Source organism: Schistocerca americana, chromosome 11 (assembly GCF_021461395.2).
Source record: "Schistocerca americana isolate TAMUIC-IGC-003095 chromosome 11, iqSchAmer2.1, whole genome shotgun sequence".
NCBI lineage: Eukaryota > Metazoa > Arthropoda > Insecta > Orthoptera > Acrididae > Schistocerca > Schistocerca americana.
The window spans coordinates 156382207-156402725 of record NC_060129.1 but is presented as its reverse complement, the minus strand read 5'-3'; the positions used below and the strand labels follow the sequence as shown (position 1 = coordinate 156402725).

The 20519-nt window shown below is 44.4% G+C and overlaps 1 protein-coding gene across 1 annotated transcript in view; it reads right to left on the bottom strand.

Annotated features, from left to right (window-relative positions):
- LOC124554175 overlaps positions 1-20519 on the bottom strand; it is a 101865-nt gene that overhangs the window by 57689 nt on the left and 23657 nt on the right. The window lies entirely within an intron of this gene.

Below are 20519 nucleotides of genomic sequence, written 5' to 3'. Positions count from 1 at the left end.
CCACTCGAACCGTAAATGGTTGCCAAAGCATACTTAACCTTTTAGTAACAATCGTCGACATATAGTGAGTATTGTGACGATACAGGAATTAGCAACCACAAAGCAGCTGCTGCTATGCTGAATACCGTAACACCTACAATCATCAAAAAGAAACGCAACGTATATCTATTTAAAAAAGCTGATAATGCTCTTAAACCCTTTTTCAGAGACAGTCTTCACTCCTCCTGATCTGATCATGTAAGTGTAGAAAAGTTGTGGAATGTTTTCAAAGAGATAGAATCGACAGCAATTGAGAGATATATACCACACAAATTAGTAAGTGAGGGTACTGATCCCCCATGGTACACAAAACGGGTCAGATCGTTGTTTCAGAAGCAACGAAAAAAGCATGTCAAATTTAAAAGAACGCAAAATCCCCAAGATCGGCAAAGTTTTACTGAAGTTTGAAATATGGCGCTTTCTTCAATGCAAGATGATTTTAATAATTTCCACAATGAAATTCAGTCTCGAAATCTGGTAGAAAACCCAAATAGATTCTGGTCATACATAAAGCACACCAGTGGCAAGACAAATATTCACTGCGTGGTAACGGTGAAGTCACTGATGACAGTGCCACTAAAGCAGAGTTATTAAACACGGTTTTTCGAAACTCCTTCAGCAAAGAAGAAGTAGTAAATATTCCTGAATTCCAATCAAGAATAACTGGCTGCCAGACCACGAGAATAAATAGGAAAAAGCAGCCATTCTGCGACACATTAAAACATCCACCCTAAAAGCACTAGGGTGGAGGACACAGACATGCACTAAAACTCAGATCGAATGATAATACCCACCCTCATGGATGAAATGTAAAACAGAATCAGCTGATGAGGCGTCATCTGCTAAAATCAATGATAAGCCTGGCAACCGAAGATGAAATCACAGGGCAGCCAAAGAAGGACAAAGCAGAAGAATTTAGGTCACTGTCAACCAGGTACTGCACCGACACTGAGGTGGGTCTTCACAGCACAGGAGGTAGCCATGGGTTGCCCAGGCATGGCCGATGCAGAGCCGGCGTAGAACCACCAAGTCCCTGTGAGAGGCTCTCATCAAGGACTTCCACCCATTCGTGGTCCCCTTAATGGCTCGCAGTTTGTTGTGCATACTGAGATTTTGCCATTCCGTCTCCCAAAGCTGAAAAACCTTGTGACGTAATAAAGAAAGCAGGTTAGTTGCGGGGATGCTGATCTCCAGAAGTGGTTTCTGTGTAGCCTGTTTGGCCAGCCTGTCAGTAAGTTCATTTCCTGGTATTCTGGCATGACCAGGGGTCCAGATAAACACCACTGAACGAATGCACCATTACAGGGCATAGATGGATGCTACCAATGGATGACGAGGGTATCACTGGTCGACAGCTTTCAGGCTGCTCAAAGAGCCTGTACATAAAAGAAATGACTCACCAGGGCATGAACAGACACACTGAGGTCCACGATAAATGGCCACCAGCTCTGCAGTTAATAGATTGCTGCCATCAGGTAAGGAATTCTGTTCACAATATGGCTGCCTTGAACATAGACAAAGCCAACACGACCATCAACCATCGAGCCATCGGTGTAAACCACTTCAAAGCCCCAGAACATGTCAATCGAGAGGAAGTGAAAGCAGAAAGCTGCAGGGTTAACAGGGCCCTTATGGCCACCTGAAAGGTCCAGACAAAGCTGCAGCCGATGTGTACACCATGGAGGCGTACATGAATGGACTGCAAGTAGAGGTGGTAAAGGAAAGGATTCCAGTTCGGAGAGAAGGGACCACACACGAACCACAATCATTAGCTCTGACCTGGGTTGCCGATGCAGGAGATGAACCACCATGGGTGGGGAAAGGAGACAGTGATTTGAATGTGCAGGAGAACTATGAGTGTGTGCAAGTAACAGGCCACCAGTTGTGCATACTTAATCTCAAATAGAGGTACTCTGGCCTCCACAAGGACATTGGTCACTGGACCTGTCATAAAAGCTCCTATCGCTAAGTGTAGGCCACAGTGAAGCACCAGGTCGAGTAAACGCAATGCTGAGGGCGCCTCCAAACCATAAACCAGACTCCAATAGTCAGGGTGGGATTGAATAAGGGCTCTGTAGAGCTGCAGCAGCATAGAGCTATCAGCACCCCAGTTGGTGTTACTCAGGCAGCGGAGAGCATTGAAGTGCTGCCAGCACTTTCACTTAAGCTGATGAAATTGAGGATGAAAAGTTGATCGGGTGTCCGAAACCACTTCTAAGAATCGATATGGCTCCACTACAGTTACTGGATCGTCATGAAGGTAAAGTTCTGGTTGCGGATGAGCGGTACGATGCCGACAGAAGTGCATGTCACGCGACTTAGCGGCCGAAAACTGGAAACTGTGGGCTAGAGACCATGACTGCATCTTCTGAATTGCTCCCTGTAGGCGCCACTCAGCAACACCCGTACTGGCGGAGCAGTACGAAATGCAGAAGTCTGCATTCAGAGAAGGTGAGATGGACGACCCAACACCTGCTGCTAGACAATGGCCACCAAAGGCAGAGAAACACTTAATACATAGCCCTGTGGGAGCCCATTCTCATGGATATGGAGCGAACTATGAGAGGCACTAACTCTGACACCGAAAGTGCCAAGTGACAGGAAATTCTGGATAAAAATCGAGAACGTCCCTTGGAGACCCCCTCGTATAATGTGGTAAGGATATGATGTCGCCAGGTGGTGGTATATACTTTCGTAAATCAAAAAAGTCGGCAACCAGGTGTTTGCAGCTGGAAAAGACTGTTCAGATGGTAGGCTCAAGTGACAAGATTATCAGTGGTAGAGCGACCCTGGTGGAAGCTGCCGACATGGCATCAGTAGGCCACTTGAGTCCAAGACCCAACCCAACTGCTGACACACCATACGTTCCAGCAGCTTACAAGTAACGTTGGCGAGGCTGATGGGGGGACAGCTATCCACATCAAGTGTGTTTTTACTGGGTTTGAGCACTGGATTGATTGTGCTCTCCCACCATTGCAATGGAAAGATGGCATCACACCAGATCCTGTTGCAGACGATGAGGAGATGACGCTTGTAGTCAGATTAGATATGTTCAATCATCTGACTGTGGATCCGATCCGGCCCAGTAGCTGTAGCAGGGTGATGTGCAAGGCAATGAGGAGTTCGCACTCTGTAAATGGGGCGTTATAGGATTCATTGTGAAGTGTAGTGAATGAGAGGACTTTTCCTTCAACAGGCCATTTGAAAGTGCGAAAGCCTGTTGGGTAGTTCTCCGATGGAAAGGCTTGAGCATAGTGTTCAGCAAAGCGCTTGGCAATCACTTTTGTGTCGGTAGATAACATGCCATTTATGTTAACACTGGCAACACCTTTTGGAGTCAGGTACCTGAAAACAAGTCTGATTTTGGCCCAGACTTGGGAAGATGATGTACTGCACCCAATTGTCAAAACATACCTCTCGAAACACTCCTGCTTCCGTTGTTTGATAAGTAGGTGAACATAGGCATGGAGCCGTTTAAAGGCTATGAGGTGCACCAGAGAAGGGTGCCACTTATGCCGCTGCAGAGCTAGCCAACGCTTCTCAATTGCTTCAGTGACTTCCAGCGACCACTAAGGGACTGCCCTTCGCTGGGACACCCTGAAGAGCGAGGGATCGTGTTTTCTGCCACAGAAACGATTGTTGTAATTACCTGCTCAACCATCACATCGATGTTGCTGTATGGGGAGGATTCAATGGTGACAGAGGTGAAAGTTTCCCAGTCCACCTTGTTTAAAACCCATCTGGGCAGGCGTCCATGGGCCTGACGCCAGGGCAGTGGCAGGAAGATGGGGAAGTGGTCACTACCGCACAGGTCATCATGTGCTCTCCAGTAGATAGATGGGAGAAGTCCTGGGCTGCCAATTGATAAATCAATGGCCGAGTAACTACCATGAGCCACACTGAAATGTGTGGCGGCCCCAGTATTTAAGAGGCAGAGGTCGAACTGAGACAGTAAAGATTCAACGTCTCTGGCTCAGCCAGTAAGCATGGTGCCTTTGGATTTCTCTCACTGGCTTCCATGGCAGGGAGAACTTCACTAATTCAGTCTCCGGGACTGAGGATGAGCGTGAAGCCCTATGACCAACTGCTTTTGGGCTCTTCAGCCAATGGTGAGTGTCATCTTTCCCACTAGCAGAAACCTGGGAAGGCAGTGACCCAAGCGACCCCTTCCTAGCAAGAGGATCCAAAGAAGACTTATGTTTCTCCAGCTCAGAAGTGGGTACCGATATCCAGAATGGTTGTGTGTGTGGGGGGGGGGGGGAGGGGAGGGGGTGTTTGCTCCCATAGTATGTGGTGCGGGACCAACCGGGAGGGAAGTGCCCTGCACCATCAAGGGGGCAGGTGTAGCCTTCTGGTTCCGAGAGGCGACAACTGTTCTCATAGTGGCTGTGTAAGAGGTCATAGCTGAAGGATGTAGGTGCTCAAATTTCCTCTTAGCCTCAGTCGGTCCAGGGTCTTATATTCCACGAATTTCCTCTCTTCCTGTAAAATCCTTGCGATCAACGTGATTAATGCTCTCCACAGTTGACACAGATGGGAGGCAGGGCACATGGAGTATTGGGATGTGATGGACATTCACAATATCGACATGTGACACTGGAAGTACAGCAGGCAGACATATGGCCACTTCCAGCACTTAAAGCACCTCATCGGGGGATGTATATATGGCTTGACGTCAAAGCGGTAGACCATCACCTTCACCGGCAATGTATCACCCTCGAAAGCCAAGATGAAAGCACCAGTGGCAAACTGATTATTCCTCTGACCCCGATGGATGCGGCAGATGAAATGAACACATCGCCACTCTAAACTGGCATGCAGCTCGTTGTCAGACTGCAAAACTAGGTCTACATCTACATTTATACTCCACAAGCCACCCAACGGTGTGTGGCGGAGGGCACTTTGCATGCCACTGTCATTACCTCCCTTTTCTGTTCCAGTCCCTGTGGAATGTAATACCCTGGACCAGATTTAAGATCTTATGGAGTGTGATGGAAACAGAAACATCCCCCAATTTGTCACAAGCGAGTTATAACTGTGATTGGGCAGAGGATGCTGTTTTTATAAGGACTGACCCAGAGCGCATTTTGGACAAACCCTCCACCTTCCTGAACTTGTCACCCAAATGCTCCACGAAAATTTGAGGTTTCATGGACATCACAGATTCCCCATGAACTCTTGTACATACGAGGTACTGGGGCGAATAAGCTTCACTGCCATCTTTAGCCTGGCATTCCTGCCATGATGTGGCCAGGTAGGGGGACGATTTGGGCTCATATTTCTTAGCATTGAAGTTAGACTTTTCCCACTGAAAGACTGCTGGCAGCGGACCACCAGCATGAGATGACATACTACACATCATGGTGTGTCATCTGCCCTGATGCCACCAACCCAATGCCACCCACTCCGGACAGGGGGCCTCCCCACAGGTGAAACCCAGCCTCAGCAAGGATCACCTGGCAGGATGGCCATTGCTGGGAGTCCCGATGCCCTAGGGAGATGGCCATCTACTCCATTACATATGTGGGGAGTTAATGGCACAGACATCAGCAGAGTGATCCCTGTGTTGTCGGGGGACGCTGCAACCAACAGGGTACACACACACTGGACTAGATACCATTCTGGATATGAGGTACAAAGAAGTCCATGGTCACCATAGGCACAGAAAGTGACGCTGCATAGTGCATGGTGGAAACGCACCCAGGAGGGTGTCTCACCCAAGATATGCAGAATGGGCAGGACTGCAATGCGATGACGAAAAAGTGTGTTAAAGATCTCAATGCACGATGGACACGATGCACCATGTAAGGCACCCTTCCCCACTTGGCTCGCTCTTCAGGAAAATTTAGAAAGATGGTCAAACCAGACAGGGGACCATCACAAAGGCCAAGACATATGAGAATCCTTTTAGTCGCCTCTTACGACAGGCCGCAATACCTCTGGCATATTCTAACCACCCGACTTTGAGAGTTGGGGGGGGGGGGAGGGGGGCGGCGTTAGAAGGGATGGTGTGCTTTAGTCACTGAGCAGCAGAAGTGGGTGAGGAAGTTGCCGAACAAGCTGCGAGAGTCTTCCCTGGTGACATTGAATGATGGAGGGATTTCAGTGGTGCAAAGGGAGAAGGTCAAATGAGGAAGGAAAAGGCGAACTGGAACAGCTTGAAGGCGGGGAGTCAGGGAGATGGCTTTACTATGAACATCATCCGGTATGAGCAGCTTGACTCCCCAATAGATGAGCTTGGGGAAAGTCAAATCAGACCAGGAAGAAATGCAAAATCTCAATGCAGTTATGAGGACACAATTTTGTTTCCTGAGAGCAGAATACAAGTGGATGCTGCAATTCTAAAAGCAGACCTAAATCCTCTTTGTTGGATTGAAGGCCATGAACATCCATTCAGAGAGTCATGATAAGGAAACAATGAATGGATGTCACCTCAGAGGATGCCGATTGCCATCCTGTCAAGACTCACTGCTACAGAGCACAGAGCCATGACAATCGTGTTCCATTTAGTCTACAGAGGTGTTGGCTTTGTTGTGCAGACAGCTTGCAGAGTTCAATACAGAGAAATGGTTAGTGGTGCACACCGGAGACACAAACACCAGCCAGGCCAAGGTATAATGTGGTGACACCACCAAAGAGGCTCTTTGAATTGGCGAAGGAGAAGACCATTTGCCTTTCTTGGACTTCTTCGGACCTTTCTGGCTAGCAGATGAAGACTCAGGCTGTGGTTGGCAGGAGAGACATACGAGTTCTTCACGGGAGTATTCCTGCTGTCCTTCCTGGCCATCCGGTCGTATAACTGGTGACTTCACCCCGTGTGGCCAGAGTTGGATGGCTTGTTGCCCAAATGGAAGAAGGAATAGCCATGCTACCATAACACTGGCCAATTTCACAACCTCAGAGTAGAATTTAAGGTCTCAGGTTTGCATGGAGCGAGATTTAGACCAGCAGAAGGCAGGGTTTGAGACTAGTCAGTAACTTTCGAGCGACCAGCTAAGGTACTTTTTCTTTTAGCTAGACCTCCTGGACACCCCACTCATCAAGATACATGGGGCTATCTCAAGAGGAGCAGCATGGTGGCAACTTCTGTTTATACAGCGGGGAGGAAGAGAACAATTGCCCTTGTGTGCATCCCCACCACAGGTTAAACATTTGGCCAGGTGTCAACAAGACATTCGAGTGATTGAAACAATGACACTGGTAGCAGCACATCAGATTCAGAATATATAGTTGGACTGTGATAACTTCATAGCCTCCTTTGATCTTTGATGGAAGCACCAATTCACCAATCTATCAATCGTGAGAGAGAGAGAGAGAGAGAAAGAGAGAGAGAGAGAGAGAGAGAGAGAGAGAGAGACAGAGACAGAGACAGAGACAGAGAGCATGAGAGCATGTGGGTGCGCGCGTGCATGCGCACTAAGGAGGCACCTACCTTTTTCATCACCAGATTGACGGCAATGGTCAGAGTGGTATGTTTGGATTTCGGCCTTGATCAGACCATCCCGCAGCCTACTGTAAACACCAACACAGAAAGAGTTCAGAGTTCTATGGACCTCAAAACAAACAGGATGTCATCGAGAAGCAAAGCAGCAAGCAGTCGTCATGCTTGAGAATCAGAAGCAGTTTCCAAAAGCAAAGTGCTATACCGTAAAATGAGAGCAGGACATCACAGGGCTTGCAATTGCATCAACACCTTTCTGAATTAGAAACAGATTTACTGTTGTGAAGGACTGACCGTCTTCAGCAAGTGAAACCATGAAGAGTAGACAACATTCCATTAGAACTACTGATAGCCTGATAGACAGGTGAAATACCCTCAGATTTCAAGAAGAATACAGCAATTCCAATCACAAAGAAAGCAAGTGTTTGAAAATCAGTTTAATAAGTCACAGCTGCAAAATATTAACACGAATTCCTTACAGATGAATGGAAAAACTGGTAGAAGCTGACCTCAGGGAAGATCAGTTTGGATTCCATACAAATGTTGGAACACGCGAGGCAATACTGAACCTACGACTTATCCAAATCTGCATCACCTGCATCTACACAGATACTCCGCAAATCACGTGTAAGTGCCTGGCAGAGAGTTCATTGAATTTAGAAGATAGATTTACGAAAGGCAAACCAGCATTTGTAGACCTAAAGAAAACTTTTGACAATGTTGACTAACACTGTCTGTCAAATTTTGAAGGTGGCAGGGGTCAAATACAGGGAACAAAAAGGTATTTACAATTTGTACAGAAACCAGATGGCAGTGATGAGTCAAGTGGCATGAAAGGAAAGCAATGGTTGGGAAGGGAGTGGGACAGAGTTGTAGCCTATCCCTGATGCTATTCGATCAGCATATTAAGCAAGCAGGAAAGGAAACAAAAAAATTTGGAGTAGGAATTAAAATCCATGGATAAGAAACAAGAACTTCGATGTCTGCCGATAACATTGTAATTCTGTCAGAGACAGCAAAGGACCTGGAAGAGCAACTGAACGGAATGGACAGTGTTTTGAAAGGAGGATATAAGATGAACATCTACAAAAGCAAAATGAGGATAATGGAACGTAGTCGAATTAAATCAGGTGATGCTGAGGGAATTAGGTTAGTAAATGAGACACTCAAAGTAGTAGGTGAGTTTTGCTATTTGGGGAGGAAAATAACTGATGATGGTCGAAGCAGGGAGAATATAAGACGTAAGGTGGCAATGGCAAGGAAAGCTTTTCTGCAAAAGAGAAATTTGCTAACATCAAGTATAGATTTAAGTGGCAGGAAGTCCTTTCTGATGAATTTGCATGGAGCGTATCCATGTATGGAAGTGAAACATGGACAATACACAATGTAGACAAGAAGAGAATAGAAACTTTTGAAGTGTGGTGCTACAAAGAATGCTGAAGGTTAGAGGTGTAGAGAACCTAACTAATGAGGTACTGAATAGAAATGGGGAGAAGAGAAATTTGTGGCACAACTTGACTAGAAGAAGGCATCATTGGGCAGGACATGTTCTGAGGCATCAAGGGCTTACCAATTTAATATTGGAGGGTAGTGTGGAGGGTAAAAATCGCAGAGGAAGACCAAGAGATGAATACACTAAGCAGATTTGTAAGGATGTAGGTTGCAGTAGGTACTGGGAGATGAAAAACATTGAACAGGATAGATTAGCATGGAGAGCTGCACAAAACCAGTCTCTGGAGTGAAGACGACAACAACAAACAACAGACATTTATTGTGAAGATGATTGGCTCATTGTGAGGAAATCCCCACCCCCATGACTGCAAGTGCCTCCAAGGGAACACTCTTTTCAACTAGAGGTCCCCTTCACAAGTGGGCACACTCGCCTTAGGTGATTGTTCATACCTCACTCAGGTCACACCTCCCAACAGGTCACGCCTCCCAAACATACGACCAACTGGCAATTTGGAAAGTTAGCAGCTCAGGCAATCTCCCCTCCCTGAGCCTGGCTTGTACTTCTGAACCCTACATGTTGAACCGGGGCTGGGAATTACACATTATCAAGTCACCTGTTACGTGTCACACAGATGGGCCGGCATCAGGAGCACACTGGGAAGAAAAATAACAATAGGAGCCTCAAATGCCAAAGTGGAGAAGGATAGGCGAAGGTGAATGATGAACGGAAAAGGGAACGAAAAACAGTGTGAGATTGTCTCTGTGTCAGCTGTGGATAGTGCGGAACATTACCAGAAACACAGCAGACTTGTTCCCCACAGGAGCAGAAAAAGAATACCAAGAGGATAGACATGCAGCACCAAAGGGAAAAGATGCTGTATAGACTGGGGTCCAATCATAGTCAAGCACAAGTGGCAAGTGGGGTCAAGTGGCAAGACCCAGGTGGGTGGGTGGGGGGGGGGGGCTCCTCACTAAGGGAGCCAATCCACACAGCTAAGTCAGTCACCAAGATAAGCTGGACACAGCTCAACCGTTCCTGCTGCTGCCGGAAATGAATTACTCTACACTAAGCTTTTCCATAATTTTTCTTTTTTCGTCATAAAGCAGCCTACTGTAATTCGGAAATTAAAAAGGGTACCAGCAAGGCCGATATGTACCTGCAAACAAAGCAAAATTTAATTATGTAACCAACTTTTTTAAAGACTGCCACTCATATGTAGTAGAGTACAGATACAGATGTATAAACAGAATGAAGATTAATCATGGGTATGTACATGCACCAGATGGCTGCAACACAAACAATATAGGAAAGGCAATTATTTTACATTGAACACTAACAAGAACACCTTGTTACAGATTTTACCAAATGGGTATCTTCATATATGCTGAGTAGCTTAAGAGTCATGAGTAGGCATTGGATGTGGTTAAGTGCCAAGTCTTATGCATTGCAATTGTCTCAGTAAAGTTCTCATAGCAACAGACCCTGCTGCCTTCAAATTCAAACTGGTGATCATCTGACTCACAGTAGTATGTTTATCACCCCACATAGCCCTTTTCTAGGTCCCATTTCTTCACTGAACACTTGAGGTCACCTTTACATTTATTTCTTGGTAATAGTGAGTATCTGCCCTAAATGCGATTCATGTCAAAAACCCCAAATCTTGTGTAATCTCCAACAGATGATGACAGTTCTTCCAATAACTGTAATCTTACATTCAATGTTTGGTCCACTTACTGTGTACTCCCATATTCAATTCTTATTTGTCTGCAGCACATAGCAGATCACAGCCACAGTTGCACTGCATTTTGGAAATACTGTCATCCTCAGTTCAATGTCGGTCGCCTGGAAACGCAGTGCCATATTCTGTACTCATTAATATGCAAGCAACTGTTCAGGCACTGTGTCTACAGCACTAGTACCTTTGAGAAAAGAGGGATCTAGTTATGTCATAGGCTATTCCACAGTACTGCCACGTTTATGCTTTAGAAACTGAATTGTGTGAACATAACGATGAAAACTGTGGTATCCGTAAAAAGCAAAGCATGCAACACCCTAGACATCTGCATGTCAATCACTGCAGAACACAAATGAAGACAGGCACTGTGGCAATGTTCTTTAGACAAGATTGCTCTGGCAGTACCAAATCATACGACAATATACATAAATCCATGCTTTGTGAAAATAATCCACTTGCCACTTCAGTGATATGCCTCATTTTCATAAAAATCTGTTTGATAAGTAGATTTGGAAATTGTGTTGCATTGTTTACGCATGATAATTTGTTCACACAAGTGTAGTGAAAAAAGGAATTTCATTCAGGGAACAAATTTCCTCAGAAGTGGAGGATGTACATCATATTGGGGCTGAAGAAGAATAGTGGTAACCTATCTTAAGCTGTCAGCTATCTTACAGTGAAGCTGTTCACACTGTTGAGCTGTTGTACACCAACTTCATGCATGGTAACCACATGAGATGGAATTACCTACCACCTACTAGAACAGTAAATGCATTAACATTGGTAAGAGTGCTGTAATATCACAATGGGGCTCCACAGCTCGTAGGTTTGATGCTACTTTCATACTTACTTTTATATTTTTGTTGATGACAGCATGTGTTGGCATATATGACTGAAAATAATGGTTAAGAAAGCTGAATTTAAATCTTATACTGGTTAATGGCTGTAAAATTAATATAAAAAAACAAATGACGCATAATGTCCTTAGTAAGTTGTTTCTTAAATTTATTGTAAATTAAATGCACCTGTGGCAAGCTGTCCATCTAACGTTCATGGTGCAATGAAACGTATCTTACTGATTTTCCTTAGAGGAAAAGAGAAGGAAAATTCATTGTGTAGTAGGATCTGAACCACAAACCTCATCTGTTATACTAAATGAGGTGTAATCTTTTAAACAGATTTAAATTTGTCGATACATGTGCAACAAATGCCAGCATGACAAATGGTTTCTGGATGGGATACCGAGCACTTTAAATAACAGCAGCCGCAGTCTGTTTTCCTATCCCGTTGGACTGTCTGCTAGCTCTGCTATCCATTTCTCTTCAACATAAGCTGTTAACCTCTAGCGAAGTTGGTACTTTTTTTGCATTGTTCATAAGCTCACAGAATTTCTGCCATACAACACATTTATCACATTTCCCAGGCATTTATACTGTGTACATGTTACTGCTTTTCCTTTGGCATAGATATTCCGATTCCACTCATCTCAGTATTACATACTTCTTGCCGCAACTTGCAAACAGAATATTGGACATTTAATATTTTTGTGTATTCTTTCACCCTTTGCCTCTGCAATGTCATTGCATTCTCATCAACAAAAAAATTTAATTTTGTTAACAACAACATCCCATAGCATTGAGCACAACTTTAACTGGAACATGGCTGTGTCTACTCATAAGAAATAGTTTATTCCTACTACTGCTTGGTATGTGCTTCATATTGCTGACTAATACATTATTTTTCAAGGTGGTAGCTGGAATACAATTGCTACATGACACTGTAATTAGACAGGTATGCCATTCTGCCTGCAAAGGAGCTCATAGGTGTACTGGACACCTTGAGGAGAAGTTGAGGGGCAGAGAGAAAGGGCAAGGATGAGACAGGCAGAGAGAGTAGGTGACAAGATGGAAAAATAGTGGGTGAGGGGGAGACAAAAAGAGTGGCAAAGGGGGAGATGGAATGAACATGGGAGGAGAAGATGGACTAACAGATCGGAATAAATACCTACCCCGGCAATGCCACGAACTCAGCTTGTTACTAATATACTGCTGATCTCTAGAAAACTCACAATCTATGATTATTTCAATTAGCTTTCAACTAGCCGATAACTTTTCTCAATCTACATGCAATATTAGTGATGTAAATGCTTGCAATATTTTCGAGATCATCCCACACCAAATGTAGTCTGGGATCCTCACTGATACAATCACTGTGACAAGATACTCCCAACAGAACTTCAAAAAAATGACAAATATGTTCGAATTAATACAGCTTGTGCAAATCTGTAATACAAAGATATAATTTGCTGATCAGTTTTTCTAACCCACATTCCCATGATTCCACCTTGTGGTACATTTCACTGTGCTCTTTGCAGAGACACTAACAGCTCTCTGCTCCACTGTTACTTCACAGCACAGCACAGCATAGCACATACTGACACTGACCATCGTCTGGTGACCCAAAAGTTTGCCTCACATTGCAGTGTTGTGCTTTTCCTATCCACACAACTTTTATCACTCGTCTTCAGCCTTCACCTGCCTATTGTTGCCCGCATTTATCAAATTAACTTGTTCTCACACTCATAGCCTTAGTGCAAATGAGTTCAGGCATTTGACACCCATTTCTGGGCAATGTATTATTGTTCCAGTAATCTTTGACTTCTCCTCCTCTCCAATCAACAGTAGTGTCTTGCACTGGACCCAAGATAACATCCAAGATTTTCAGCCTGCCAAAATTATTTTGCATTGACTGCCTGTGTGACAACCAAGGACCTGGTTCTAGAAAGCAACAGGGTACTTTAATTGAACACTATTCAGAATTACTTTAGGACTGGCAACTAGAAATGAAATAGTGTGGTGATACATGCAAAGACTTCAGAGCACACATTCAGTCTATCCCAAGGGATATACCTTCACCACACTGCCAATACATTTCCCAAGTGCAGTACAGTTCAGTTTTAGGCAGCTCGCTGTCCTATGGAAGCATTCACTGCACTATGGTATTTTGTTTGCATTCATTTCGTATACTTCTAGTTGCAATGTTACCTGTCATTACTCTTAGCAGTTGTGGACCACTTCAGCAAACGTTATTCAGTGGATATATCAATACATTTCTAGCATTTGTAGACGTAGAGAAAGCTTTTGACAATGTTGACTGGAATACTCTCTTTCAAATTCTGAAGGTGGTACAGGGAGCGAAAGGCTATTTACAATTTTTACAGAAAGCAGATGGCAATTATAAGAGTCGAGGGACATGAAAGAGAAGCAGTGGTTGGGAAGGGAGTGAGACAAAGTTGTAGCCTCTTCCCAATGCTATTCAATCTGTATATTGAGCAAGCAGTAAAGGAAACAAAAGAAAAGTTCAGAGTAGGTATTAAAATCCATGGAGAAGAAATAAAAACTTTGAGGTTCGCTGATGACATTGTAAGCAAATGACCTGTACGAGCAGTTGAATGAAACGGACAGTGTCTTGAAAGCAGGGTATGAGATGAACATCAACAAAAGCAAAGCAACGATAATGGAATGTAGTCGAATTAAGTCAGGTGATGCTGAGGGAATTAGATTAGGAAATGAGACAGTTAAAGTAGTAAAGGAGTTTTCCTATTTGGGGAGCAAAATAACTGATGATGGCCGAAGTAGAGAGGATATAAAATGAAACTGGCAATAGCAAGGAAAGCGTTTCTGAAGAAGACAAATTTGTTAACATCCAGTATAGATTTAAGTGTCAGGAAGTCGTTTCTGAAAGTATTTGTATGGAGTGTAGCCATGTATGGAAGTGAAACATGGACGATAAATAGTTTAGACAAGAAGAGAATAGAAGCTTTCGAAATGTGGTGCTACAGAAGAATGCTGAAGATTAGATGGGTAGCTCACATAACTAATGAGGAGGTGTTGAATACGATTGGGGAGAAAAGGAGTCTGTGGCACAGCTTGAACAGAGGAAGGGATAAGGTTGGTAGAGCATGTTATGAGGCATTAAGGGATCACCAATTTAGTACTGGAGGGCAGTGTGGAGGGTAAAAATCGTGAAGGGAGACCAAGAGATGAATACACTAAGCAGATTCAGAAGGATGTAGGCTGCAGTAGATACTGGGAGATGAAGCTTGCACAGGATAGAGTAGCATGGAGAGCTGCATCAAACCAGTCTCACGACTGAAGACCACAACAACAACATATCAATATCACTCTTGTTCAAGGCATTGAGATATAAAATCAGTTGAGAGAAATGGTTTGTGCATAATCTGCCTACATCATCAACACCTTTTGTTGATAGTGCTCCCAAATGTGCAATTGTTGATGAGAAACTTATGCTAAAATACACTCCTGGAAATGGAAAAAAGAACACATTGACACCGGTGTGTCAGACCCACCATACTTGCTCCGGACACTGCGAGAGGGCTGTACAAGCAATGATCACACGCACGGCACAGCGGACACACCAGGAACCGCGGTGTTGGCCGTCGAATGGCGCTAGCTGCGCAGCATTTGTGCACCGCCGCCGTCAGTGTCAGCCAGTTTGCCGTGGCATACGGAGCTCCATCGCAGTCTTTAACACTGGTAGCACGCCGCGACATCGTGGACGTGAACCGTATGTGCAGTTGACGGACATTGAGCGAGGGCATATAGTGGGCATGCAGGAGGCCGGGTGGACGTACCGCCGAATTGCTCAACACGTGGGGCGTGAGGTCTCCACAGTACATCGATGTTGTCGCCAGTGGTCGGCGGAAAGTGCACGTGCCCGGTCGACCTGGGACCGGACCGCAGCGACGCACGGATGCATGCCAAGACCGTAGGATCCTACGCAGTGTCGTAGGGGACCGCACCGCCACTTCCCAGCAAATTAGGGACACTGTTGCTCCTGGGGTATCGGCGAGGACCATTCGCAACCGTCTCCATGAAGCTGGGCTACGGTCCCGCACACCGTTAGGCCGTCTTCCGCTCACGCCCCAACATCGTGCAGCCCGCCTCCAGTGGTGTCGCGACAGGCGTGAATGGAGGGACGAATGGAGACGTGTCGTCTTCAGTGATGAGAGTCGCTTCTGCCTTGGTGCCAATGATGGTCGTATGCGTGTTTGGCGCTGTGCAGGTGAGCGCCACAATCAGGACTGCATACGACCGAGGCACACAGGGCCAACACCCGGCATCATGGTGTGGGGAGCGATCTCCTACACTGGCCGTACACCACTGGTGATCGTCGAGGGGACACTGAATAGTGCACGGTACATCCAAACCGTCATCAAACCCATCGTTCTACCATTCCTAGACCGGCAAGGGAACTTGCTGTTCCAACAGGACAATGCACGTCCGCATATATCCTGTGCCACCCAACGTGCTCTAGAAGGTGTAAGTCAACTACCCTGGCCAGCAAGATCTCCGGATCTGTCCCCCATTGAGCATGTTTGGGACTGGATGAAGCGTCGTCTCACGCAGTCTGCACGTCCAGCACGAACGCTGGTCCAACTGAGGCGCCAGGTGGAAATGGCATGGCAAGCCATTCCACAGGACTACATCCAGCATCTCTACGATCGTCTCCATGGGAGAATAGCAGCCTGCATTGCTGCGAAAGGTGGATATACACTGTACTAGTGCCGACATTGTGCATGCTCTGTTGCATGTGTCTATGTGCCTGTGGTTCTGTCAGTGTGATCATGTGATGTATCTGACCCCAGGAATGTGTCAATAAAGTTTCCCCTTCCTGGGACAATGAATTCACGGTGTTCTTATTTCAATTTCCAGGAGTGTAAAAAGAGGAAATTATTGGCTTCAGCATCCGGAAGTGGAAGTAAGTTAAAAATTTGTAAAGATAGAGCGCACAAATCGAATACCTCTCAATAAACCAGTTGGCCACATACAAAAACTTACAGGTTGACAAAAACATACAGGCATAAAATAATTAGGCTGATAACTTCTCACTGGCACTTCAACCCAACAGAATTGATATGGGCCTAAATTGAAGATTATGTTGCAAAACATTGATGAAACAAGTAAAAAAGGTACACTGTCCAGTTGGGGAACTCTATAATAAAGCTGTTACGAAAATTACCACAGAATGTGTGGTGTATTTACCTGCAGAGCAGATTGTATTTTCATTACTAAGAAGGCTTTTATTGGCAACTACAATCAAATGAAGTGCAACTCAGGAATTCAGCAGTTTGACACTAACAAAATCTTAATTTTTTGACTCCTCATTGTTGTAATTAGAAGGTAGTGAATGATGTTATCACTACTCTTCTTACTTTCAAACTGTTAAATTTCCTTACCTCTACCAAAATGGGTGACTTTCTTGTTACATGGATTTGTAGTGTTTGATCATAAAATGTAATGTCATGTGAATAGTAAATCCTGTGCTGTGTTTCTCTCAACAAAACAGATGACTGATACCTTATCACATGACCAGAGCATCACACATAATGTTTAATTTAAATTAATCTTATGTTAGACATCTCTGACAGTTTGGAGCTGTTGAAAATAAGACATATTCTAAGTATTTTGTTAGCACAATTTGGTCATTTAAACTCAGTAACAAAGTTTCCCTATGAGTCAAATTTTCAGGAACATTAGATAATGGATTTTCGAAAACATTCTGCATATAAAACTAAAAATTTATTGCCACAAACAAATCTAAAATGAGAATGTAGTGCAACTCCTCCAGAACCCACTTCCACCTTTGTACACTGATTAGTATGCAAATTAGAGTGTGATCAATGAAATGTCAGATCATACGAACAGTCAAGGAAGAGTGAGGCAACTGCATTTTGCATCTCCATGTGTTCCTGCTCTAGTGTCAATACCAAAGTACTTTTGAGGACAGTATAGGTTACAAGCCTCAGTTTTAATTTTGCTGTAGATTGTGATTTTACACACAAACATTTTCATAATTTCAATGTTATTGATCTACTAATGTTCTAGTGCTTTGAATTCAGCTGTAGCTTGTACTCATGTGTCAACAGTCCTCAACCTGTTTCCTCAGGTAATGCTCTACAGACCAACTTTCATGCATGCTATGGACAACCATTTTAGCTCTGGAATTTACTATGACAGTGCCAAGCACAGATTTTCCCATTCAATGTATCACTGTTAATTTATCAAGTATTATGTTGAACACACTTGAACAATGATGATGTTTTTAAACACCCTCACAGTGCTGTGCAATCATTGTCTCTGAGTACTGTGATCTTTAAGAAATGGGTTCCTTATTCTCTCACAATAAATGTGTGATTACAATCCATAACCCTGCCTATTAATATCCAATTCTTTGTACACCTACATCTACACCAGACTAGTCACCCAATGGTGCATGGAAGAGGGTACAACTGGTACCACTACATCCATTACTTCACTCTTTCCTAATCCATATCAAGGTGGTGTTTGGGGAGAACAATTGCCAGGAAGCACCTATATTAGCTCTAATGCCTCCTATTTTGTTGCCACACTCATTTTGCAAGATATATATTGGAATAAATAGTACATTGTCCAAATCTTGCTGTGTACTGAATTACACTATATCCTCCTCAAAAAAGCACTTCTTTATCTACTAGTTTAGAGTTGCAAGTGTGCGATGAGGTTCCACTATTGACTATGTAACCAACATAAAATTTAACTACACTCTATTAAAGTTCGTATTTGATATGTGTAATATTAGCATTTTTCCCCAAGTGAGATGGAAACACATCTGACTAGTTCACTACCTGATGTCTTAAAACTTATCCTATCATCCTGTCCCTTCTTTTAGTCAGCATTTTCTGTACATGTCTTTCCTTAACAGTTCTACTGAGAACTCCATATTCCTTGTAAGTTCACTTAATTTTCAGTGGCATTCTCTAATCCCACATCTGAAATGTTTCAGCTCTCTTCTTTTCATTTTCCAATCACGCCTACCCAGTAAAAATTCCAATATTCAGCACAACTGATCTTAGTCCACAGAGCTGGATACCGTTACAAAGAATAGATCTCTACTAAGTGTTACAAATTTTTGTAAACAGCATTAAATTTGACTGTTTGCTTTCCCGGCAAAGACTGTTGAAGGTTTCTTGGGTCTCCAGCCGGGTGGTAGCATTGATATCTTGCGACGTTTTTGACAAAGAAGGAGATGAATGACATCAGGAGCCATGATCAATTTGGCTGGTAAAGAACTGGATGCTGCCACAATTGCAGTCCTCAAGAAAGAACTGAATTTTGCCCCTATCCCCAGAACAAACCCGAAACGAGACATTATAGTGGTGTGGAAGAAGCAGTAAGGGCTTCCAAAGGAGGAAGCAGAGGAAGTCAGGTGGGAAACTTCCAGAACAATCGACAGATCTCAGTTGCCTACAAATAATGTATCTGCGGAAGAACGAGCAGCTCTCTGGTCCCTTAGAGATGACCGTGATATAACGATCCTACCAGCAGATAAAGGGAACGCTACAGTGCTATTAAGGACTGCTGAGTACCAGTAGAAAATAAACCTGCTGCCACAGCACGAGGCCTATAAGAGGCTGAAGAAGCATCCAACCCCGACGATGAGTAGAAAGATGATAGCTCTGCTGAAGAAATCTGGCTTACCTGAGCCAATGAAGAAGTGGCTGTACCCTAGAGTGCCAGCAATACCACACCTCTATGGACTCCCTACGATCCATAAGGAAGGGGTACCTCTCAACCAATTGCAGACTCCAACTCTCACAGTTAAGGACTTGTGAAATTCCTAGCAACACTGCTCCAACCCCTTATGGGACACTGCAGCCACCATGTCAGAAACTAAGCCAAATTCGTAAAAATACTCAAGGACATGCTACTACAAATCGAGGACCTACTCGTGAGCTTCAACATGACACCGCTTTTCACGAAAGTGTCCTTCAAGACTCCTTGACACTTTTAGCCCAGCACTTTGAACCACAAAGTCAGCCTCTTCGAACAAGCATTAACAACCTACTTTCAGCACCACAGGGAATTCATTGAACAGATTGACAATGTGGCCATGGGCTTCCCACTGGCTCCTGTGAATTCAAACCTCTATATTGAACATTTCGAGGAGGTGGCCCTTCAAAGTGCCAGACAGAAACCAAAGCACTTCTTCCGCTATGTCGACGACACTTTTGTTGTATGCGGACATGGCAAACAGGTGCTAGATGAGTTTCATGAACACCTCAACAGCATCCATTCGAACACCAAATTTATAATGCAAATGGAGGAAAATGGATGCCTCCCCTTCCTTAATATTTTAATTAAGAGGAAGGCAGATGGTCACTCGGCCATGCAGTACATAAGAAGAAGAGACACACTTCATGCAACAAGCTGCCACCATCCAGCACAAAGACAAACAGTACTTAAATGGCTCTGAGCACTATGGGACTTAACTGCTGTAGTCATCAGTCCCCTAGAACTTAGAACTACTTACACCTAACTAACCTAAGGACATCACACACATCCATGCCCGAGGCAGGATTCAAACCTGCGACTGTAGCGGTCATGCGGTTCCATACTGCAGCGCCTAGAACACTCAGCCACTCCAGCCGGCCAAACAGTACTTACCACGCTGGTACACAGGGTGCATGCCATCTGCAACTAAGACAGCCATCCATCCAAGCTGCAACACCTGAGGTAAGTCTTCCTCGAAAATTGCTACAGTGAAACGCAGATCAACAGGGCACTTAAAAGGAAGAAGGAAGCAGTGAGAACCCCAGATTATGATGAAGTAGACGGAGACAAACGACTCGCTTTCCTTCCATACACAGTTACGCTCTCAGCCAAAATTGTACTATTTCTGGGCAAATATAATATCAAAACCATTCTCCAACCACCACCAAAGACAGGGAGCTCCTAGGTACTGCAAAAGACCCGCTGATCCTTAGCACACCAGGAGTATAAAGCATACCA